The 26,983-nt window shown below is 34.5% G+C and overlaps 1 protein-coding gene across 1 annotated transcript in view; it reads left to right on the forward strand.

The window, feature by feature from the left end:
• The window catches only part of ZNF804B (zinc finger protein 804B), a 513,851-nt gene that overhangs the window by 149,092 nt on the left and 337,776 nt on the right, over window positions 1-26,983 (forward strand). The gene's annotated exons all lie outside the window — the stretch shown is intronic.

Consider the following 26,983-nt stretch of genomic DNA (forward strand, 5'->3'; position numbering starts at 1 on the left):
GTCCCAAGAAACAGAAATGCATAAAGGCCTCTGATGAGGCCTTACAAATAGCTGAGAAAAGAAGAGAAACTAAAGGCAATGGAGAAAAGGAAAGATATACCCATTTGAATGCAGAGTTCAAAAGAATAGCAAGGAGAGATAAGAAAGCCTTCCCCAGTGATCAATGCAAAGAAATAGAGGAAAACAACAGAATGGGAAAGACTAGAGATCTCTTCAAGAAAATTAGAGATACCAAGGGAACATTTCATGCAAAGATGGGCTCAATAAAGGACAGAAATGATATGGACCTAACAGAAGCAGAAGATATTAAGAAGAGGTGGCAAAAACACACAGAAGAACTGTACAAAAAAAGACCCAGATAACCACGATGGTGTGATCACTCACCTAGAGCCAGACATCCTGGAATGTGAAGTCAAGTGGGCCTTAGGAAGCATCACTACAAAAAAAGCTAGTGGAGGTGATGGTATTCCAACTGAGCTATTCCAAATCCTAAAAGATGATGCTGTGAAAGTGCTGCAATGAATATGCCAGCAAATCTGGAAAACTCAGCAGTGGCCACAGGACTAGCAAAGGTCAGTTTTCATTCCAATGCCTAAGAAAGGCAATGTCAAAGAATGTTCAAACTAATGCACAATTGCATTCATCTCACATGCTTGCAAAGTAATGCTCAAAATTCTCCAAGCTAAGATTCAACAGTATGTGAACTGTGAACTTCCAGATGTTCATGCTGCATTTAGAAAAGGCAGAGGAACCAGAGATCAAATTGCCAATGTGAACTAGATCATCAGAAAAGCAAGAGAGTTCCAGAAAAACATCTATTTCTGCTTTATTGACTATGCCAAAGCCTTTGACTATGTGGATCACAACAAACTGGAAAATTCTGAAAGAGACAGGAATACCAGACCACCTGAACTGCCTCCTGAGAAATCTGTGTGCAGGTCAAGAATCTACAGTTAAAACTGGACATGGAACAACAGACTGGTTCCAAATAGGGAAAGGAGTATGTCAAGGCTGTATATTGTCACCCTGCTTATTTAACTTATATGTAGAGTACATCATGGGAGAAGGCAAGGGCAAACCACTCCAGTACTCTTGCCTGGAAAATCCCATGGACAGAGGAGCCTGGTGGGCTGCAGTCCATGGGGTCTCTAAGAGTAGGACATGACTGAGAGACTTCACTTTCACTTTTCACTTTCATGCATTGGAGAAGGAAATGGCAACCCACTCCAGTGTTCTTGCCTGGAGAATCCCAGGGACAGTGGAGCCTTGTGGGCTGCCGTCTATGGGGTCACACAGAGTCAGACACGACTGAAGCAACTCAGCAGCAGCAGTAGAGTACATCATGAGAAATGCTGGGCTGGATGAAGCACAAGCTGGGATAAAGATTGTCAGGAGAAATATCAATAACCTCAGATACGCAGATGATACCACCTTTATGGCAGAAAGCAAAGAGGAACTAAAGAGCCTCTTGATGAAAGTGAACAAGGAGAGTGAAAACTTGGCTTAAAACACAACATTCAGAAAACTAAGATCATGGCATCTGGTCCAATCATTTCATGGCAAATAGATGAGTAAACAGTGCATACAGTGTCAGACTTTATTTTTTGGGGCCTAAAATCACTGCAGATGGTGACTGCAGCCATGAAATTAAAAGACACTTGCTCCTGGGAAGAAAAGCTGTGACCAACCTACCCAGCATATTAAAAAGCAGAGACACTACTTTGCTGACAAAGGTCCAACTAGTCAAAGCTATGGTTTTTCCAGTAGAAATGTATAGATGTGAGAGTTGGACTATAAAGAAAGCTGAATGCTGAAGAATTGATGCTTTTGAATTGTGGTGTTGAAGACTCTTGAGAGTCCCTTGGACAGCAAAGAGATCCAACCAGTCCATCCCAAAGGACATCAGTCCTGACTATTCATTGAAAGGACTGATGCTGAAGCTGAAACTCCAATACTTCAGCCACTTGATGTAAAGAACCTACTCATTGAAAAAGACCCTGATGCCAGGAAAGATTGAAGGTGGGAGGAGAAGAGGATGACAGATGATGAGATGGTTGGATGGCATCACCAACATGATGGACATGAGTTTGAGTAGACGGTTATGGACAAGGAAACCAGGAGTGCTGTAGTCCATGGGGTCGCAAAGAGTCAGATACTACTGAGTGAATGAACTGACTGACTGATCAAGAAATCTGATAACTTTTCTCTTCATTTGTAGATGTTGGCTAGCAATGATTTTTTTTTTTTTTACTCCTATTTAGGAATTAGTATATTGTAACTGCTATGCACATCTATCTGAAAAACAAGAGTTATCTTTGTTGATCAGTGAAGAATTGAAAATATTTTTAAAAACAGTGATCAAAGTAAGGCAATATAGTGTCCGTGAGAATGCCAAGACATGCATGGATGCATGCAAAATCTCTTCAGTCTTGTCCAAATCTTTGAGATCCTATGGATTGTTGCCCACCAGGCTCCTCTGTCCATGGGATTCTCCAGGCAAGAAAACTGTATAGGGTTTCCATTCCCTTCTCCAAGGAATCGTCACAAAGCAGGGATTGTACCCTGCATCTCTTGCATCTCCTGCATCAGCAAGAAGGTTCTGTATCACTAGCACCAGTGGGGGGAAAAGCCGATCAAAGAAGTGGAAAGAAAAGAAATCAGAAGAGGTCATCTGGGTTCCATGTACCTCATAGAAATTCTTGCCTCCATTACTAGAACCAGTTCATCTATTAAGAAGCATTTGCGTACTCTGCTTGCTGAAACCTAGACTGTCATACTCAAGTTCTTCCTTATCTGTAGAAAGAATGAGAAAGGGAAAAGAGAAATTTTGGATAAGGAAGAAAAAAGAGAGAATCATAGGAAGCTAGGAGCAGAATTCAGTTCAATTTAGTCACTCAGCCATGTCTGACTCTTTGCGACCCCATGGACTGCAGCACGCCAGGCTTCCCTGTCCATCACCAACTCCCAGAGCTTACTCAAACTCATGTCCATTGAGTAGGTAATACCGTCCAACCATTTTATCCTCTGTCGTCCCCTTTTCCTCCTGCCTTCAATCTTTCCCACAACTGGGTCTTTTTCAATGAGTCAGTTCTTTGCATCAGGTGGCCAAAGTATTGGAGTTTCAGCTTCAGCATCAGTCCTTCCAATGAATACTCAGGACTGATCCTTTAGGATTGACTGGTTTGATCTCCTTGCAGTCCAAGGTACTCAAGAGTCTTTTCCAGCACCACAGTTCAAAAGCATCAATTCTTTGGCACTCAGCTTTCTTTATGGTCCAATTCTCACACCCATACATGACTACTGGAAAAACCATAGCTTTGACTAGACGAATCATTGTTGGTAAGTAATGTCTCTGCTTTTTAATATTCTAAGTTGGTCATAGCTTTTCTTCCACAGAGCAAACATCCTTTAATTCCATGGCTGAAGTCACCATCTGCAGTGATTTTGGAGCCCAAGAAAGTAGTCTGTCACATTTTCCATCATCTCCCCAACCATTTTTTCATGAAGTGATGGGACCAGATGCCATGATCTTAGCTTTTTTAATGTTGAGTTTTAAGCCAGCTTTTTCACTCTCCTCTTTTGCTTTCATCAAGAGGCTCTTTAGTTCCTCTTCACTTTCTTCCATAGTTTAGTTCAGTTCAGTTTCTCAGTCATGTCTGACTCTTTGTGACCATATGAACTGCAGCATTCCAGGCCTCCCTGCCCATCACCAACTCCCGGAGTTTATTCAATCTCATGTCCCTCAGTCAGTGGTAAGGGTGGTGTCATCTGCATATCTGAGGTTATTGATATTTCTCCATACAATTTGTATTCCAGCTTGTGCTTCATCCACTCCAGCATTTGCCTGATGTAATCTGCATATAAGTTAAATAAGCAAGATGACAATATACAGCCTTGTCCTATTCCTTTCTCAATTTGGAACCAATCTGTTTTTCCATGTCTGGTTCTAACTGTTGCTTCTTGACCTCATACAGATTTTTCAGGATGCAGGTATGGTGATCTGGTATTCCTATCTCTTTACAAATTTTCCACAGTTTTTTGTGATCCACACAGTCAAATGTTTTAGCATAATCAATGAAGCAGAAGTAGATGCTTTTCTGGAATTCTCTTGCTTTTTCTATGATCCAGTTGATGTTGGCAATTTGATCTCTGGTTCCTCTGCCTTTTCTAAATCCAGTTGAAGATATGGAAGTTCTTGATTCATATACTGTTGAAACCTAGGTTGTAGAATTTTGGAGGATATAGATGAAAACAAAAAGAGGCTGTAAGTTGAGGTGTAAAAGGACAGAAAACATAGGGCATTTGACTTAAAATTTAAAAGTAAAAAAAAAGTTAAAAAAAAACTTAAAAGTAGTATCTATATAAAGCCTATTCACAATGTGCATAGAATTCTAGAAGCTCTTCTGCAAATTGACTCCCACTGAGGTGCAGAGGAAAGTATCCAGACATTAATGATAGACCTGGAACTAGTCTAGTTGTGTAGCCTTAAGTCAACCAGTTGTGAACTACAGTGGTCTTTTATAAAGAGAGATTAAAAATATTCAGCATGTACCTTTCATGCAGAGATTATGTACAGACAAAAATCACTTGGCATGCCATGGCCTCATAAATGTGAGCCCCCTTTCTTTTGAGGGTATTTTGTTTAATCTTTTTGGCATGTTAAAATGGACTCAAATTACTGATAAAAGCAGTAAAATCTAAAAATGGAACACATTCAGATATGTGTGGACATAGAGTGTTCTTGTTAAATGTTACTTAGATAACATGGCTGCCCAGCAGTTGTTTCAATAACTTGACTACTTATTTTTAGCCCAATCGAGTGGCTTTCTGAAAGTTGGTTAAAACTTCATTAAAATTTAAAACTAAATGAAAACAGACAGTACATTTTCTCTTAATTATTATCGGTTATCATTTTAAAAGCTGGGAGTTAGTGAAGGACAGGGAAGCCTGGTGTGCTGCAGTCCATGGGATTGCAAAGAGTTGGACATAGCAACTGAGTAAAAACAACTGTTTTAACTCTTCCCCTCCTGAGGTGTAAAAATGTATTGCTTCTGTATATGAAGTGACAATCTGGCAACAATACAATTTTATAAATTTTTGAAAAATGCAAAACTAGCTGCCTGCACAGGATTTGTCCTCCTGATTATAAGGCCATGCAGAGCCAGGATACTTCTGTTCAGCTTAATACTATGTAACTCTGAGGATGTATACGAAGAAAGCAAAGGTATCTCAGGTTGGCAGAAGGATAATGATATAGAAAAAGTTCCTTCATAGAGTTATGACCTCATGTTTCCTTCATTCCTACTTCTCAACAAAACGTTCATCCCAATCTGACTGCTTCATCTGTTTTTTCTTATGTCCCTGGTTTAACAAAATGGAAAAAAAAAAAAAAAATACCATTCTGGAAGGTGAAACATTAGAGCATACCAATCCCTTACTCCTCAGAGTAAAGATATAAATCAAATTCCTTTATGAAAGCCAAGCTCAAAGGTGAAGTAAGTAGCAGAACAGAAGGTAGAACTCTCATGGGAGGAAGTAAAAGTAAGAAGAAAATGATGCATAACAGAGAGATTTGGTGAGGGGGGTATTGTATCATTGAGATAAATTTAAATCAGTACAATTAATCCATTAAAATACACTATTCCAATAATGAAATATATATTTTATACATATGAAATATGTGTAATCTAAATTCTAAAATAGAAGATATTAATATTATATAGCATCATATAGAGATCTGATATAAGAAAAACTTCATGTGACAGCTAATTACATGTAATGGTAATACAGAAAAATTCTTGAAAGGTGATAACAACTCTGATGTGTGAGCTCTTTTCTCTGCTGTTTATTCTACCATACAGTCTATTCACATGCAAGCAGATTATCATCTACAAAGAAATGTCAAATCCTATTGCTCCTCCTCAGTGGTTTCCCATTTCACTGAGTGCTAAGGTGCGCATTCTTATAAGGCTGCCAGGACTGATTCAAACTGGCCCTTGCCTCTGACTTAATTTTCTGTTTTCTCCCTTCATTCTGTTTCTGCCACTCTGGCCTTCTTGGAGTTTCTGGAACACGCTAGACCTACTCCTGCCTCTTTGCTGTGTCTTTTGTCTTTTGAAATTCCTGCCCCCTGTACATACTCATGGCTAATGTTCTCATCTTCTTCCTGTCTTTGCTCCATGAGGCCATCCCTGAACAAGTAATGTAAATAGAAAACTGCTTTGCTTCATTTGTTTTCCATAGCATTTAACACCTTCTGACATGTTATATACCTTATTGTCCTCTGTTTTTTCCAAAGCTGTATGGCTATCATCTAGAATAGGTCTCGCACACAGTAGGAATTCCATAAACCATTAGTGGATAATGGAATAAGTAAAAGAATGAGCATGGCATTCTACTTTTCTTTATTTTCATGCTTTCTTTGAACATGCAGTGATCATCTGTATGTTACAAACATTTATATCCACCGAATCACCATGAATATGTCAACTTCTAATACTTAGAATGATACTTTATAAGCTTGACAATAAGTCAAGTGCTTTTACTGATATTAAAATCCATGTGTTTGGAAATAACTGAATAGCATGTGCCAGATGATCCATGTTTTTGAAACTTGCACTATAATATATATTCAGGTGTCTAGTCAACTTTCCTTAGTTTTAGTTTACCTTAGTTTAGTTGTATACCTTTTTATTTAGATCATTTTGTTTGATTCTTGGGTTAAAAAATAATTACATGTGATGAACCATTCATATACTTTAATATATATATATGTAAATTTAAATGAATAAATATATGGGTATTGTATTTCTACTAGATTATACTGCCTTTAAAAAAGAATATAGAACAAAATCTATTTGAAAATTTATATAAGCCAGAATACTAATAGTTTGAAATTAAAAGACTATTACAAATGGAGAATTATTTTTCATTTTCATCTATGAACTTTTTGATAATAAATTTCATTTAAATTTGGTGATTTCAAGAAAATTTGTTAGGCACCTGGTGTGTACTAGGCATTGTGCTAAATGTTGGAGAGGAAAACAAGAAAAATCCCCTTCTTATTGAGACTTGAGTAATATACACAGGTTGAGACAAACATAAGAAATAGTAATTACAATACTATATAACAGTATTTATGCAACGTCTTTTGTACTTTAGATGACCATCAGATTTTTTTTTCTTCTTTTTAAGTTAATGGTAATAATTTTAAGTACAAGAGATTAGCTGTATTATCAGATTGACCAGTGGGGATAACTTCATATAAATTTGTTCTACTTTTTGTTTATGTTTTAGGCAAGTAAAGGTAAAATATAAGTTTAAAATAACTATTCTATAAGGTAGCTCAAAAAACTAATTTTAATTTTGTTTATAGAGGTTTGCTACCTCTTATGTCAATTTGTCAAATGTGTCCTCTCTTATCTTTTCCTTTTTTCAAGTTGTTAGTGGCCTTTTCCACCTTTATCTTGGTACTCTAAAGTATAATCATACTGAATCAATGAGTTTTTTCTTCAACAGAAATAAAATGAAAGTTTATGAATGAGCTATCTTTCAACATAATTTATTAGAATCAGAGTTCAACATTTTTATCCCTTTTCAGTAAGTTTCACAGTCTTCCCTGGTGGCTCAGATGGTAAAGCATTGGCCTGCAATGCGGGAGACCTGGGTTAAATCCCTGGGTTGGGAAGATCTCCTGGAGAAGGAAATGGCAGTCCACTCCAGTATTCTTGCCTGGAAAATCCCATGGCTGGAGGAGCCTGGTGGGCTACAGTCCTTGGGCTCCCAAAGAGTTGGACACTGCTGAGCGACTTCGCTTTCACTTTTCACTTTCAGTATGTTTCAATGTTAACATTTCAATCTAAAATCAAAGAAATAATCATTAAGGACCAAGTGCGTTAATCCTATTTACTTGCCTGAAGTGAAGTGGTATAAACTCAAGGCTTAAAAGTTATTTTCCACTCAGCATATTAACAATTCATTTCTCATCTCAGATAATTACTGAAAGTTTTTAATAATCAGTTTCTATAGAATACACCAAATCGTGGAATTAGTATTTGTTCTTCATTCCATAAAATGTAAAACATTGCCAGTATGAATCAAGCCTGGAAATTATTAATAGAAAAAACAACTTTGGTATTTGCATTCCCTCCTCGTTGGCTTTAGGATTAAGCTAGCACTAGTATAGCTTTACTATATACCAATAATTAATCTAATCCTTCAATGAGTTACTATTATTAATGTGCATATTATACATGATGAAGTTGAGGCTCAAGCAGATTAAGAGAAGGTCTGCAATTATTGTGGCAATTATTTTTCTCTACTCTCATTCATCTAGATGTTTGCTGGTGTTAAAATGGTTACATAGACATGTTAGAGTGGAGACAGAGCTATTCTGGATTAGATTTCAGGGGATAAACTTGGAAGCTATATGCCTTAAATAAATTGACCACTCAGTACACATTTATTGAAATGAGTTAAGCTGCAAAAATTCAGACTTTGAATTCATAAAGTTTTTCTGGTATTGATAATATAATTATGAGGAATACTTAGAGATATTTTTTATTCTGGTAAGCTTAACTTGCCTATCTAGAATACTCTTGGTTTAATATTTTACTAATGATGAAAATATCATTTTTAAGCCTATGTTCTCACTGCAATCCTAGAGAAGCCTCATAAAATGTGATCAGAACACAAAATCACTTAGTTACTGGGCCAAAGGCACCCAAAGCAGGGGATATTAAACAAAGGTATATGCATAGCTTATATATTTTAACATTAATCATAACTGGATGAATATTTCTACATTCATCATTCTTTTTATTTAGATCTAAGATCTTTCTCTTGAGTTTGCAAGGTCCATACAGACTTTCATGGCTAAGCCATATGCTCACACACTGTATAAAATATTCAATTTTTGTTTCTTTAAACTAGAGTTGGATAAAGTCTTTGAGAAGCAATCTTGAGATATAACTGAAAGTTTTTATAATTTTCAAAGATATCATAATTGCCTAACCCACATCTATTTTGACTAGTTTTGCTCAGCAATTTAACCTTTGTAGAGTCTTCCCAAAGTATTCAAATTAATACCATAGTGCTATAACTCCTTTTCTCAGTCTCCTATATGTTTTAATTTTTAAATTTAATTTTATAAATGCAATAAAAGAAGAAGTGGTAAATAATTTGAGGAAAGGCTACTGATTTGGGATGAAAATAATTTACATGGTTAGAGCAGAAATGAGTAGGCATTAATCAATAAAAATACCATTTGTCTTCCTTCAGTAAATTGCATTAAATAGAGGTATTTTGATTTTGGGTAGAAGTTAATGTGGTCAGTCCATTAAGGGAAGGATGATTAATGTTTTTCAAGAGCTTACATAAAAATTCTACTAGGGAAAAAATGATTTCCTTTCTATTTTCTACTTTAAACATCATCAGTTCTGAAAGTAAATTTATTTAAATACTCTGTCTTGTGAATGAAAATATATTGTAGTGCATGAGAGTGTGGGTACATTCATTTTAAATACAGGTATGTATTTATTTCTGAGTTTCAGTCAAATCAACAAAAAAAAGCAGTAAATTCTAAAATGACATTTGCTGTCTTTCAACACAGATCAATGTGAATTTTCTGTTGCCAATGTGGAATACTAGTTTGTGATTATAAAAGAATCATTTTTGCATATTAATAAACTAATGCTACTATAATAATAATAATGATAATAACAAAAGTTACACTAGTATAGCATTACTATATACCAAGAATTGATTTAATCTTTCAATGAGTTACTATTATTAATGTCCATACTATACATGATGAAATTGAGGCTCAAACAGATTAATTAATTAGCCCAAAGCTGTAAGGCCATTAACCTTGTAAGTGGTGGAGACAGCATTTAAAACCAGGCACTTTGGCTCCAGAGTCCATGCCTTAAATCAATACCCAGTACCACTTTTTTATAAAACCCAAAGCCAAATTCCATGTGCCTGAATTTTAGCCTTCAATTCTCCCCTGACAAAGACATGTATTTACTAAAAAGGTAAATTTTAATCACCTGTCAAATAAATCCATGTTAGCTGACTTCATTCAAGAAAAATCAGTCTGTTCAATTAAATAGCTAGTTTAAATTTATTTTTTTAAACTGCATTGCTCATATGACTAAATTGGCTGGGAGAATATGCAAAAACTGTCTGACTCTGAATTAAAGTGACAGACTTTATTTTATTGGGCTCCAAAATCACTATAGATGGTGACAGCCATGAAATTAGAAGCTTACTCCTTGGTAGAAAAGCTATGACCAACCTAGACAATATATTAAAAAGTAGAGACATTACTTTGCCGACTAAGGTCCATCTAGTCAAAGCTATGGTTTTTCCAGTAGTCATGTATAGATGTGAGATTTGGACCATAAAGAAAGCTGAGTGCCAGAGAATTGATGCTTTTGAACTGCGGTGTTGGAGAAGACTCTTGAGAGTCCCTTGGACTGCAAGGAGATCCAACCAGTCCATCCTAAAGGAAATCGATCCTGACTTTTCATTGGAAGGACCGATGCTGAAGCTGAAACTCCAATACTTTGGCCACCTGATGCAAAGAACTGACTCTTTGGAAAAGACCCTGAAGCTGGGTAAGATTGAAGGCAGGAGAAGGGGACGACAGAGGATGAGATGGCCGGATGGCATCACTGACTCAATGGACATGAGTTTGAGCAAGCTCTGGGAGTTGGTGATGGACAGGGAAGCCTGGCATGCTGCAGTTCATGGGGTCACAAAGAGTCGGATACCCCTGAGCCACTGAACTGAACTGATATGCAGAAACTGTCTGACTCTGAATTAGAAGCTTAGGAACAAACAATCTTGGTAAGATACCTTAGTTAATAATATTTACTGAATCCACTCTTTGAGTGGTAAACAAAGATATAATGTTTGTGGTCTGGCTTTTCTTATGAATTATACTTACTTTAAGAAAATTAATTAATGCCTTTATGTTATAATTTGAAAAGAAATCATAGTTTTTCTGTCACAGATGGCTAAAAATAATCATATTAAACTTTGGCAAGCACATCTTTTATTATCTGAATAAACATTGCTGAAAATGTGTTTGAAGCAAATTAAAAACACTTCTACCAATGTTCATGTAGTCATTTATCATTTTCAAAGAATATCTGTTCAAACTCAGGGCTTCCCAGGTGATGCTAGTGGTAAAGAACCCACCTGCCAATGCAGGTTAGAGGTAGCAGACACTGGTTCAATCACGGGGTTGGAAGATCCCCTTGAGGAGGGCATGGCAACCCAGTCCAGTGTTCTCCATATGTCCTGGAGAATCCCACGGACAGAGGAGCCTAGAAGGCTGCGACATGACTGAAGCAACTTAGCATGCATGTTAGAACTCACGAGAATCTTTAAGGCTTTTTCTTTTTTTTTAGAAAATCATTGGATTACAATAGATTTATAGTTTGTTAATTTCAGGTGTATAGCAAAGTAACTCAGTTATATATATATATATTTATATAATATATATATATATATATGTAATTTCTCAGATTCTCTTCTCATATAGCTGATTACAGAATATTGAGTAGAGTTCCCTGTGCTAAGACTTATTATACAAGTTGAACAAATTTTTCTTTTTATGCTCACTTACACTTTGACTATCTTCCCCTCCCCCAGTTTATAGAAGATTTTTGAGAAGGGGAGCATTTCACTTACTATGACTGTCATGTGATTATTTATAAAGGTGTGTTCACTGTCATTCAAGGTAGCATAATGTGATGAGCACAACACTGGTTTGGGAATGAGGAATCTGTCCCGTTCTCCATCTGCCACTCTTACAGTTCGATAAAGAGCATTTCTGCTTATCTCTTAACATTTAATTTATTTATCTTAAAAATTAAAAGATTGGACCAGATAAAGCATAAAATTTTATCATTTTTGAAGTATTTATTGATATATATATGCATATATATATATATGTGCATATATATACCACTGCAGGAGAAATTCAAAGATTTAATATGACAAATATCCTGACTGCAAAAAAATTGCCTTTCAGTGAAAATAGATGAGAAAAAAGAGTTAATATTTATTGTTAAGAAGTTACAGATTTTTTGTTGCACAGGCTTGGAGTTTGCTTGATTGCCTTGCTCTTATTTCCTAGCAATCAATTTAGTTTGATTGATATTTGTTATGCAGCCTAGTAAGTTCCCTTCACTTGAATTTCATTTGCAGAGCTTTTTTCCTACTTCCTAGCAATCAGTTTGACTTGATTGCTGTTTACTTCCTGACCTGTTGATATTGCAAGATTGCTTAAGTGCCCTAATTGCTGGCATGCCCACATGCGAATTTGGTTTTCTCCACATATTTTTATGTTTCTATTATTAAATAACTTCATGTAAACAATTGCCACTGTCAATGTGGACAATTTTGGAATTTATAATGTGTATTTCTAACTTGGAATGTAAAATAACATATTATATTGTCATGAGATACATTATACTGATTATTTTTTAAAAGTCTCCAGTAGATTAAAAAGCATAACGGGGGAAAGACTGAGTTGGTGGACACAGATAGACTGTGGAGACAGCCTTAGGCTATCTTAGAACACAGCAGGCATACCATGCATTCAGGTCTATTTCTCACCATTGTGAATTTTTAAAAAATAAACTAGGTCACTAAAAATGGCCTCTGTTTCTGAAAGTAATTTCAGACAGCATTGATAAACTGAATAAATTCTTCATGTTTCGGAGAGTTTGAAGCAAAGATCCCTCAATTTAAATTGCATCAAGGTGAAGTAGAAGCTTCTTTGGAATATCATATTTCTAATAGTTCACTGAGAAATTTGATTTCATTTTCTATATATTAAAGCAATGCTTTGCTTGGTCCCATGAACTGCTATACTCACTTTAATAAAGATTTAAACACTCAACCCTATAATCTCTTAAAAACCTTGAAAATTAATTATCCAAAGGACTTATTCAGTGGCTGGTAAATACTAGATTCTCATTCAAGGTGGAGACACTGCTCTTGGATCTGCTTTATAATCTAAGAGATTCAAGTTGTGAATCTTTGTGTGTGTGTGTGTGTGTGTGTGTGTACTAGTCATTCAGTCATGTCTGACTCTTTGCGACCCTATGGACTATAAACCACCAGTCTCCTCTGTCCATCGAATTCTGCAGACAAGAAGACTGGATTGGGTTGCCATTCCCTTCTCCAAGGAGTCTTCCCAACCCATGGATCGAACCCAGGTCTCCTGCATTGCAGGCAGATTCTTTATCATCTGAGCCCACCAGGAAAGCCCTTTATACTTTCCTTCTTTTTATTCAGCTGAGTGTATATCTCACCTGCTCTCTACCTCTAGCAAACTGCTGTATAATCCTCACATTAGCTCAATATTTGTGAAGATTAGGTCCAAAGCAAGTGCGATTTAAGAATCAAAAGGAAAGAAGTTCTGCAAACTGAGATTAGGCTCTCTGTACTTCTGGTAATCCTATCAATTCTGAAAACACACAATGTCCCTTCAGAAGTTTTTTCTGCATTCTTGGGTCTTCCAGGTGTCATAAGAGTTAAGAAGTTTTAAATCTAGAAGAATAATAAATACTGTATCACAGAAATATGAATGTATGGGGAATCAGAGCAGGAGAGTTTTCAAAGAAAACCAGGTAAAATGAGGTGTATATGTCATCCAGAATTAAGGAGAAGGAGGTTGGACTTTGAGACTTCCAAAGAAAGGAAGGCAATTCACAGGAAGATAAAAAAGAACAAATGCTTGGTAAACATTTGTTGTAGGGAAATGATGGGACACAGAGAGGAATTTTAGGAAAAATATTTTGCTACATTCTCGGCTGTCTACTACATCCAGTTCATATTATACTAGAGTTAACTGGTGATAGCCGCCCTTCCTGGAACAGGTCCTCTATCTAAATTCTTTCAAGAGATCAGGAAGGTAAAAGGTTCTTTCTGAGTCTTTGGGGTCTTGACTGATTTCAGCTTGAAATAATTTACATGCCAAAGAAACACATATTTGGGGTGGCAGATTTTGCTCCTCTAAAATGCCTTTGACTTTTCTGACATGGTAAACTTTTCAGCATCTGACTATTTCTTATCTCCTTTACCCCTTTGAAGAAGGCTTTCTGTCTATTTTATCATTCAAATTCTATTTCTTCTTTAAGACGCAACACAAATGTATCTGTGTGTGTGTGTGTATGCTTAATAATACATATACACATGCTTAATAAATGCACACATGTTTATAAGACTGCATCACCCAAGAGTGTCTCTCTTCTGGTCCACTCACTTAACAATCTGTTACTGTTTTGAGGCCAACTTTTGTTTTTGCTATTGTTTTTAATTGAGTACAATTTATGTACAAAAGAAAACAAAAACCTTTGTTTCATAGATTGTTCTTCTGTATTACTAAGTAATATTCTATTGTATGAATATACAAAAATTTACTAACCCATTTTTCTATTACACGTTTGTGTTATTTCCAGTTAGAAAATAATTGGTCTATGTTAACTTTGTAAGAAACCACAAAAATAATTCTCCAGGGTGTTATACTAATTTGCACTCCTACCAGAAATGTATGAGACCTCCAGTTGCTCCACATGCTTGTCAACATTTATTGCTGCATGTCTTCTTGATTTTAGCCATATTAATAGTTATAAAAGAGCATTGTTTAATTGTACCTACAATTTGTATCTCCCTAATGACTAATTAGGAGAAGCCAATGGCACTCACTCCAGTACTCTTGCTTGGAAAATCCCATGGACGGAGGAGCCTAGTAGGCTGCAGTCCATGGGGTCACTAAGAGTTGGACACGACTGAGTGACTTCCCTTTCACTTTTCACTTTCATACATTGGAGAAGGAAATGGCAACCCACTCCAGTGTTCTTGCCTGGAGAATCCCAGGGACGGGGGAGCCTGGTGGGCTTCCGTCTATGGGGTCGCACAGAGTCGGACACGACTGAAGCGACTTAGCAGCAGCAGCAGCAATGAATAATTATGTTGAATACTTTTACATGTACTTTCTATTGATTGGTATACCTTCTTTTGTGAAGTGTGTGTTCAAGTCTTTAGTCTATTTTGATTGGGTTGCTTGTTTTTTCATTGTTAGTTTTTCAGAACTCTTCATCCATTCTGGATATAATCTTATGTCAGACATATATATGTATGCATATATATACATACATATATTTGTATATATATACATACATATACATATATTTGTATATATACCAAATATTTATTTCCCCAGCTGTGGCATGCCTTTAAGTTTCTGAAGTTCTCAAGTTTCCTAATGCTGTGTCTTGGTGAGTGGATATTTTAAATTTTGATCAAGTACAGTGTACCAGTGTTTTTCCTTTTATGGTTGCTGCCTTAAGGGACCTTTGCTGACAGAAAGGCCACACATATATTCTCTTGTGCATTCTTTTGGAAGCTTTATGGTTTTAAATTTCACATTTTGTCATATAACCATCCCAGGTTAATTTTTGTGCATGGAATGAGATTAAAAACCAAAGTTCATTTATTTCCATTAAGCCTCGTGGGTTTTAAAACAAATTTATCAATAAGTTCTTCATTCTTTGTATTAGTCAATTTCTTTTCATGTGAAAGCCTAATCTTCATTTAGTTGCAAGTCTATTGAGAACCAAGCATTTTTTCAATACTTCTTTTTATCTTCCTAGCATAGATTCAGGAGTTTTGCTTTTTTTAAGAATAAAAATTAATGTTGTACATATTATGATTATAATTATTAGTCTTAAAATGCTTAGGTTTTTTTTTTTTAACCTAGATTCATTTATTAAAATGAATCACAACCTGCGTAGGACTTGCAGGTGAAACAGAAGAAGAAAACTATTAAAAAAAAAAAAAGATTGGTATTTCCAAGACATTTTCTCTCAGAAACTATTAGAATAAACTTTTGGAGTTATATTGGTCTTGATATTTTCAAAACATTAGATAAGGTTGTTTGCCATATCAACAGCATAGGCAATATTTTGGTCAATGAAGGCAGCAATCCTCTTTTATCTAGACAAAATATGTGGCTTCACAGGCATGCAGCAGTATCTGATGGAGTTACCTCAGTGCTTTGATTGAGTGGATTCTTTCTTATTTAATACCATGTTCTATATGATTCCTTGAGAAGTGAGACTAGAATGTAAAGTGTTAATGAAATATTGAAATATTATACCTCTCTTTATGAAAAAGTTACAAATATAACATATTTAGGTTTCACTGGTGGCTCAGATGGCAAAGAATCTGCCTACAATGCAGGAGACCGAGGGTTGATCTTGGGTTAGGAAGATCTGTTGGAGAAGGGATGGCTACCCACTCCACTATTCTTGCCTAGGAAATTCCATGGACAGCGGAGCTTAGCAGGCTCCATGAAGTCTCAAAGAGTCAGACATGACTTTTCTTAATGTATTTAGGAAAATGTATTAAATTCATCACTTCTGTGAGTTTCTAGAAATGGCACGAGCAGTATTATTTCTAAAGAAGTTTAGAATCTGATGTGTTTTTAAGTATCGTCTATATTTTTAACCAATCTACTGTCTTTTTGTCTATGTGACATATGGACCTGTTGATGAAATCATTTAGTTAACTGTCAAAATGGTAATAATTTCTAGCAAAAAATAGTAAAAGATAACCTGCTTTCCAAGAAACCTGACTTGACTTTGTGAAAGCCTGAGGATTGCTAAGAGGCTATGGCTGCTAAAGTGGCAGGCTGTAAATAGACCAAACTGAGCCAAGTTGCCAAGGGAAATTTGCAGACTTTTCAAAAAGGGAAGCTAAACCCAAAGCACTGATTGTAGTTGAGATGTGAATTCTGGGAAAAAGTCTTACTGATTCCCATTGCCTAAGGGGTTGCTAGATGCCAGGTGGGGTTGTGGGCAGATGTTCTGCTTGTTTCTCTACAACTTCACTTTTACCTCTTTAAATTTAGGACACCAACAACAAATTGAACCTAAATTTGAAGCTGAAAATAAATCTTCTCTTGTGCAAACTTTGGCTTCACTTTTATTCCATTAAAGGAAAATCTAAAATCTTATAGAGGACTTCATAGGGCTTTTCATTCATACTAGAAGGGTCATGTTTGGCATGCCCTCACAATTTTCCTTAGTTTTGTTTTCTCTTTCTCTTTTTAACTAATACCCCTGCTAACACTCTTCCTCTAATTACATATGAAATAAGGGTGGCCTCAAAAGATTTTCTTTCCTGGTGACAGATAACCAGTGCCAGACATGCAGCACCCATCTTTTGACCCTAGTTAGGACCTGATCTGTGTCTGAGATACATTCAAGAACTGCCTGCTGAATCACCAATATAGTCTTTAGAATTTTTCACACAAATAATGACCGATAGTGACCTGAAAAAAAAAGCCAATTATTTTACTAGTAAAGTGAGTTTATTCAGGAATAACAGAGAATTGCAACTCAAGACAAGTCAATTATCGTGAACCGTTGGTAAGTCCTAAGAACAGAGGAAAGGTGTTGGCTTTTATAGAGGAAAGGGGGAAACTGCGAGTGATTGTGGGGCTCTATATTGACTGCGGGTGGTGGGCAGATTGTTTACGGATCAGAAGGAAATCTTTTCTCCTGCTGGGGTTTGCAAGCTGCAGTTGTATAATACTTGCCTGAGAACTCTCTCTTAAGTGCTTCATGATTCTATTTTAAGTGAGGTTTCTTTTATTCCTTTTCACAAGAGAAAGTGTTCAATTTCGTTTTCTTTGCACAATTCAGTAATACATATATTAATGGTTATGCTTCATTGTAAATTATATAGAAATATCTGAGATCCATTAATAGATAAATAAAAATGAAAACAGTGCACTTTGCAAATTGAATATATGGCTTTAATTTTTCAAAAGACACTGTTGACAAATGAATTATATTTTAACTTAAATATGATTTCTATTTTGGTATGTATTTGTTTATTAAACAAGTTAAACTGCAGAAGAAAATATAAATCAAGAGATTTATTAGCATATGCAATATTACATTCTTGTGATAAAAATGCTTTACTCTAAATTAGAATTTTAAATGTTTCCAATTGAGAACCTTCTTTCTGAGTTGTATACAGATTTAAATTTAACCCAATTCAGCTTTTAAAAATTGGACTGGCCTATAGCACATTATCTCTTATCTTCTTTTAGCAATCTGTTATTATTTATTGATCTATTAAGACAAATTGGAGTACATATAATATATGTATACTTTCAGGTAGTTTAGCACCATTTTGATAATAGTAATCAAGAATTACAGGAAAATAAATTGTTTATCTTTAATGGAAATTTCTACTACCACTGATTTTTATTTTAATAGTACAATTTCCTAACAATACAAACATTTTCCAGATACATGTCCTTACACTAGACACTACCAATAATTTTACCTATGCTGACTAGCAACGTTAGTTCATGAATCCTAAATTCCCAAAGTGCACATTGTCACAAACAGAATCAGTGATATATTAAAACTCTCTCTGGTTATGCATGAAATGCTATTGGACAAATATTCCCAATAGAGATTCTGTTCTACCTGATCCAGAAAGTTAAAAATGAACACACACGATGTACAAATACATAGCTGAATTTAGTGGTGAGATGGCCTATGCCTCATAAATAGAAGGAAGATTAGTGGAGTAATTATTTTAGTTATATATTTGTGAATTATTTAATCTTCAGAAAGAGATTTTTTGTTTCATATTTACCTTTTATGTTTTAGAGTCTTACAGAAATTGAACCACAAAGAAGAGGTTAATGGACACTGAATAATTTTCAATAGCTAGAACTTAATATGATCCCCCAAAATCTAGAAGATACTTAAATACAGTGTTATATTGGAAGCAGGAAAGAATTGGCAGGATGTGAATACAGTTATTAATGTTGGTAGTTGAGATTCATTCTTCAAATTAAATAGACACTTGCTGAAGCTGTAGGTTCATCATAAAAGTAAGAGTATGTAATAATATCTATGTTGTAATATATTTAGAACTATATATGAAAAATGTTATGAAAGAATTTGTACCCTGTAGTACAAGAGGTTCACTTAGTTAGTGATATCAGAAATACTTCAAATGGCTCCAATGAAAAATTTTTGGAATGTATACATTAAGATAAATAGCCATCTTATTTTGTAAAGAAAGAAAAATATCCCTTTGGAATTAAAAACCATATTGGTCATTTAAAATTAAAGCTCTTTTGGGAGAAGTTCTTGAGCTATACTGACTTCCAAGACCCTTTTGACTTTGGTTGGAAGAATATGTGTGGCTAAAGAGTTTATATATTTATTTATTTCCAAATTAATTTGTATAACTGGATCCCACATTCTTTATGTCACATAAAATTGTGTCACAACTGAGGTTAAGATATAGACAGCTCAGATTTGAAGAGTGTGAATGAATGACAATCACCAATTCTCATAAACACTTGAGAGTTTCTTAAGTAAAATAATATTTATAAGGTATTTTATGAGTCTTGTACTTAATAATCTGTCATAATAATATTGGTAATGAGGCAATGCCAGTGGTTGCAGTTGACCTTAATTGCTCCATCCACTGTATTGTGTTGCTACTGAACTACTTTGGAGATTCTATGCATCTTGGAAGCCTTAGTCTGACAAAGAAAAATTACTTTCAGATAGACATCGTATTACAAATCACCAACGTCCACTTGAATTTTAATAAAATTATGCACTGTGGTTTTAGAAGGAGCACAGTATCACTCATACGAAGGCTATGTGTGTATTTATGAGTTTCAATAATATAGTTTTTAGTGATTTTAGTGAAAGATTATTTGTTCAAATATGCAGGGCTCGGCCGTCCAACTGACAGAACTAGCTGATATATAAAGTGCTTTAAAAATGAATATTTAAATAATCTGAATACATTGACTGCAGTAGTGACATTGCTGTTATTAGAATCTGCTAAAATGTTGATATTTGTAAACAGTTGTGGTTGTATGTGCTGAAACTAAAAAGAAGATAAAGATTCTACAGGAAATACAGCTAAACATTTCTGTTATTGATCTTCTACAGTTGTCTACAACATTTTGGTCTGGTATAGTATTTGATTCAAGTGGTAATAAGAGAGACTCAACATCTTGCTCTTTTTAAGTGTATCTTGAAATCATGAAACTAAGATTCTGTTCTCAGAATAGGGTGACAACCATGCCCACAAAGGTCCATCTAGTCAAGGCTGTGGTTTTTCCAGTGGTCATGTATGGATGTGAGAGTTGTACTATAAAGAAAGCTGAGCACCGAAGAATTGATGCTTTTGAACTGTGGTGCTGGAGAAGACTCTTGAGAGTCTCTTGGACTGCAAGGAGATCCAACCAGTCCATCCTTAAGCAGATCAGTCCTGGGTGTTCATTGGAAGGACTAATGTTTGAAGCTGAAACTCCAATACTTTGGCCACCTAATGCAAAGAGCTGATTCATTTGAAAAGACCCTGATGCTAGGAAAAATTGAGGGCAGGAGGAGAAGAGGATGATGAGGATGAGATGGTTGGATGGCATCACCAACTCAATGGACATGAGTTTAAGTAAGCTCCAGAGGTCGGTGATGGACAGGGAGGCCTGCCGTGCTGCAGTTCATGGGGTTGCAAAGAGTCAGACACAACTGAGCGACTGAACTGAACTGAACACTATACAACCTTCATATACACTCAAACATTTCTTTAGTAAAACAATGATTATAAGGTATTTTCTGAGAATCTTGAAAATGGCATCAAGATTCCAGGCTAAATGTGATGGCTAAGTACTAAATTTTGATGATGCAATACAAAAAGCTGTGAGGGGGTAGGTATTTTCTTGCCACATGATTTTGGAAGATTGCTGAAAACCTGATGCCATTTCTTTCATTTTAATTTATTTTTCGGTTAGGAGAAAGTTGTGAACAAATTGATGGAAATGCAGAGGAGCTTTGAATATTGAGTTGTTCAGAATACATAGATAAATCATGAAATAAGAATTCAACATTAGTCAATAACTGAAAGAGAGACCAAAGTATCCGTTAAAGAAAAGAAATTATTATTTTTGAGATTTATCTAGAAATAATAAAAATAAATTAAGGAATATGTGGAGATTATTATCAGCAAAAACCAACTTAGTAATGAAACTTGAGTAATAAAAGAGAATGATCTCTTGTGGAAAGATAATAGAATTTCTTTTCACTTAGAGCATTTTGAAACTCAGCAAGATAAACCATCAGCAGCAGTGCTAATGTCATGCAAAAAAAAAAAAAAGATAAGCAGCTAGTTTTAGTGTCATAGATCAATAAATTCTTTTAAAGAAACATGAGAACTTATTGCCACGTGCTTTTAAGAAATTATAAAATATTCAAATTATTGACAATATTTGAAGTACACAGGCTATTGAATGTGCTGGTTTGGGGTTCAGTTAGTTATGATTAGGAGATTTTTAGATTTCTTAGCATAAATTAAAATTCAGGAGCATCATTGGCTGGTTCATTCAAGGAATGTCTGTTGCATTAAATTTCATAATGGTTTTTTGCATGAGTTATTGCTTTATCTGCTAAGCAGAGTTGAGATATGTGTCTTATTTCATTAGAATCTTACTTTAATTGTAAACATTTACAGAAAATGTATATATTATAATAAAATCATACATTAAGATTTAAAATTTCACAATGAAAAATGAATTGTAGAGTATCATTCATGCCTCTTCATATGAAAAAAATGAATGTAATTAATTGTACCACTCTTAAACATTATGTAGTAGTTTCTCAAATGGGACTGAAATGGTTATATATATTCATAAATCAAGATGAATTTTTATTTCAGCAGAATGCTCTATGGCTTCAATGCCTAAGGCCTTGTGACAAAATATAGATCCTTCTGTAGTAAAATGAGTGTTTTTCAGGGAGCTTGTATGTATGCACATATATTTTTGTAGTGAATTCTCTGACTATATTTCTTACATACAGAGTGAAAAGCATTTGAAACACATCAAAAGAATATATGAGATTCAACAAAAAGCAAACAGAAGGGATGAAAATTTTAGTTGGCTTGGGCTAGGAAAATGTTAGTTAAAGAAATGCTTTATTTTGGGAGGGAATTTAGTTGCTCAGCTTTTAATCCTGAATGGTATTATTTATTATGTCTGAGTACATTTTATTTCACTTTAGAGCTTCATAACTGTGGAAGTATCATCATACACTGCATATCTAGATCCTTCTTTTTGTGCTTGAAGAGTCTTGGATAGAGCTTGTTCTTATAAGTTGTTGATGTTTTAAGGCAAATGAGCTCACTAGGAAGTGTAGTGAAACTAAATTTAAAAAAAAATAATTGGGATTTAGTTATTGGGTAATGTGAAATGGATCCATTCATTGGTCTAGAGAGGAAAAGGAACTTTAATGATGCAAGAGAAAATGAAATCAGGCTCAATTGTTAACCAGAAAAAGATGCTGTACTCTGGACCACCCGTACTGATAACCTATATGTTGAGAGGGATAATATTCTTTTTGATCAATTTTTTAGTTGTAGTCTATGTACTATGTTGTATTAATTTCTGCTATACAGCGAAGTGATTCAGCTTTACATATATGTGATTTTTTAATATTCTTTTCCATTATGGTTTATCATAGGATATTGAATATAGTTTTCTGTGCTGTTTATTCATTCTATGTATAAGAGCTTACATTAGCTAACCTTAACCTCCCACTCCACCCTTCCCCCAAACCTTTCCCCTGGCAACTCCTAGTTTGTTTTCTATATGATTCTGTGTGTTTTATAGATAGGTTCACCTGTGTCATATTTTAAATTCCACATATAAGTGATATCATATGGTACTTGTCTATCTCTTTAATGACTTACTTCACTTAGTGTGATAATCTCTAGTTGCATCCATGTTGCTGCAAATGGCATTATTTCATTCTTTTTGATGGCTGAGCAGTATTCATACACACACACACATATACACACACCCACCCCATATCCTCTTTATGAGAAAGATAATATTCTTAAAGCAAGACATTATAAAATCCATTGGGTCCCTTTCAAAAGAATCACTCTTTAATAAAGCATTTAAGATTTTTCCAAGGAAAATGAGTTCCATTTTTTTTTAAAGCCTTGTTATAATTGGCTCATGAGTAGCTGTATTTTAGTAACTGTGATTCCAAAATTTGCAAATTGAATAAAAGTTTAGTCTATTTCCTGTGGTCACATAGATCTGATCCTTGAATGACTCAGAATCTATGATCCAGGTACACTTTATCATAGCTCTACTAAAACTGCAAAAATAATAGATTTCTGCAGTGTAATAATTCTGATTAACAGCCCGATTTCTGAGATAAGCCTGATTCTGAATGTCAGACATGACTTCCTATATCCTAATTATTACACAGATCAGTAGAGAAGAACAATAGTTGAATTTGTATTTATGTGTTAACTGAAAAACCCATCAGAGGTGAAGGTCAATCTTTCAAAGGAGCTCAAAGAAGAAAATGGCCACGAACTCTGAGCATATTATGAGGTAGGCTTGACCGATGCAGAAAGAAGAATTTTAGATGAATACAATTCAAGTCTGGTTAAGAAAGGAATTATGTCTTATCACCAAATTACAACCAGATTAAGTACTGAAGTTAGTACAGAAGGTTTAAAATATATATATATTTTTAATTTGGAACTACTTTTAAAAATCAGTGTAAGTCAGGACCCTCCTTAGTGACTGTCTTGTAATTTAGAAAATATTGTCTATAAAAGTGTATAATCATTTAAAAGGAAACTAACTCTTGTGTTTTTATTTTTAATTGTAGATAGTTGGAGTCATGGATGAGATTTTTTCCACTAATATAACATTGTTACTAACATTCATCTGGTAACTTTTAAGCTAGATGTACCAAATCACTATTACCAGCTTTTGGTCTGGTGAGGATGGATAGTGCTTCATGGAGTTGGATGACAAATGAACAGGTTTGCAGGTCATTGTGAAAACTGAACCAAAAGTTTATTTTCAGGTATAGTATCTGATAGACTCTAGCCATAAATGTGTGTAGGTATCTGGGATTTTATTTATCCTAGTGTGCCTGTGAGCTAAGTTGCTTCAGTCGTGTCTGATTCTTTGCAACCCTATGAACTATAGCCCACCAGGTTCCTCTGTCTATTGGATTCTCCAGGCAAGAATATTGGAGAGGGTTACCATGCCCTCCTCCAGGGGATCTTTCCAACTCAGGGATCAAACCAGCATCTCTTATGCCTCCTGCATTGGCAGGTAGGTTCTTTACCACTAGCACCAACTGGGAAGCCCTTATTTATCCTTATACTGTTCTAAGAAGTATTTAATGCAGTTTGCAAAACTATGCCTTCTAAGTGAGAAAAGCAAATCCATGAAGAAATTTAGGGGAGATAGGAATATGATTACAACATTTAAAGTGAAGCAAGAAGTTGAAGTTAACAAACCAAATGTATGTTGTGAAAGTGCTGTCTTGCTGGAGGTGAGCCTTAAATTTGACTCCTGGGTCTCTAGGAAGCAATGGGAATAAGAAACAGGATCAGTTGTCTACCTCTGCCCACAAGATAAAGAAAGAACAGTTGTCTAGAAATACTAAAATATAGGAGATATTTCTCTTATGGGTCTAATAAAAAGGAAATTATAATTTTAACAATGTTTTAGTAACATTCTCTAGGAAACATGGTTTGTGTGTTCTGATGTGCAAAAATCAAGTCACTCCTGATTTTAAATATAACAGGACACAATAAAATAGCGTAACTCCACATTTTTTAGGAAAAATTATAATCCTTTACCTCAATGTAACATAATAAAGATTTATATTGTTTCTTACCACAAATCTTAGAAAATTATATAAAGATGGTGTTTATAACATATTTCACATAGGATAGACTTATTCAAGAATTCAGTGGAAATCAACTTTGCTTATACCAATTTACCTGAAGATCTTCATTAGTAAAAAATATTTTATAAACACATATTAGTAGAATAAACCCCCATATAAGTAAATTATTTTCCCTGTAAATAGATTATATGGATCTCAAATCTAGACTTAGAAGTAAGCTTATTGAGTCATCTAATTCATTTGCTCTCTAACCTGGTTCATCATCAAATGATATCTGTATAATTCATATTTACAATATATATTTATAAAATAACATTTATGTACCAAAGATTCCAAATCTTACAAACATTACTACTTAGAACTAAATGCTAATTTCAGACACATTAATTTTTTTATTTGCCTCATGGATAAGCATATTGTATAGTTGATAAAGGATATACTATGTGATCTTTACAGCCATTGTTGTGACAGCATTTCATCTATTATGTAATTTTGATTTCCATAATAGTAATGGATTAGTTTAAAAGACTAAGTGCTGCATTAATCTTTGGTTTTAAATTATACTTTGCTTTGGAGGAAAAATCAATTCATGGCCTTCTAATAAGTTAGACAGATACAAGTTATTCATCTTACATTTCTATAATTGGAAAGAAAAAAAATTGAATATCAAAAAAGGCCATATAGAGCTAAGTGATTTTAAACTATATTCAATTCTGCTAATAGATTAAGAACTTACTGAGGACAAAATAACTCATAGGGAAGCATTTTATATCCCATATCTTTCCTGTCTGTCATCATTTTCTGTTCTTAATTATAAGGCTCAGGAAATTAGGATCTCATTACTGATATCTGAAAACAAAGATCAGCTGGATGCAGGCTTTCTGTTTCAGTATCATGGATGACAGGAGTTGACTTTGATAATAAAGATATCTAAGAGTGTTCATTACTGAGTTTATATGTACATAAGAGGCCATATAGAATTCTATAATGCTATTTTGTAAGTCTGTGCCATAGTACTGCCTCATAATTTCCCATCAGTAAATAAAGATACCATGAAGTTCCTATCCATGTTACAATCTGCTTGTTGTGGAGTTTTATTTTAAAAATGAAGCTCACACTAATCACTTCTGGGCAACTGTCTCCTATCTTTTTGCTGTTGGAATAAATTTTTTAAAAAAGTCTGTAATGCCTACCTACCTCTTTTTAAAATTTATAAGACTAAGGTTGTATTTATCAAAGGCAAAGTAACTGATTTAACCTGTTCCACATGGTCAATTCTTTGAAATGTTCAACCTAGTTAGGTGGTGCTACAGAGATAAAAATATGGCCGAAAGCTTGACATACTCAAATATGTATGACATCCTTGACATACTCAAATATCTTGAAAGAATATTACTTAGTGAAAATGTCACTTGAATACATGTCTTTCTCTCACTTAAAAAATAATAGTAAAAATAATAATAATTAATTCTAACATCTTCCTCATTTTCCTTCTGAAGCAATGAATATCATTAGATTCATATACATCTTTCCACAACTTACCCCGTCCTCATATAAATGTACAGAAATAAAATGGAGATATTTTAAGCTTATTTTACAAAAATAGGGCTATAGCAGTTAAGTTTGCTTTCTATGTTTAGCTATTTCTCCAGGTTAATAGAAACAGTTTAAAAATCATTTAAAATAGTTGTATAATACTTCCTAAGTATAACATATTTTGATTCATGCAACCATTCTTCTAGTTACACATATTTATATTGTTTCTAGCTGTGTTTTTTCATGGCTACTACAAATAATGTTTCAACATACCTTCCCAAATGGTATACTTTTCACTTTAGGGTAGATTTCTAAGAGCTGAATTGCTGAGCCAGAAGATGTGTGTGCATTTAAAGGTTATTGCTCGATTTTCTCCAACAATACAAATTACATCCTAAACAGTTGTTTCTGAGATTGTCCATTATGATGTGCATTCTTGGCACTCTAGACTGTCATTTCTAACCTTTTTTCTCATCCTCTTTTTAAAAAGTCTAATCAGTGAAAGATTATGCATTTATTGTTTGAACTTGAAATTCTCTCTCTGCACAATAACTTAAACATGCTTTTATGCTTTCTTTGACCTTATTAGATTTCCATATCTGACTTTCATGTTCTTATGTCTTCATTTGTAATTTTCTCATCAATTA

This window comes from Cervus canadensis, chromosome 3 (assembly GCF_019320065.1).
Source record: "Cervus canadensis isolate Bull #8, Minnesota chromosome 3, ASM1932006v1, whole genome shotgun sequence".
Classification (NCBI taxonomy): domain Eukaryota; kingdom Metazoa; phylum Chordata; class Mammalia; order Artiodactyla; family Cervidae; genus Cervus; species Cervus canadensis.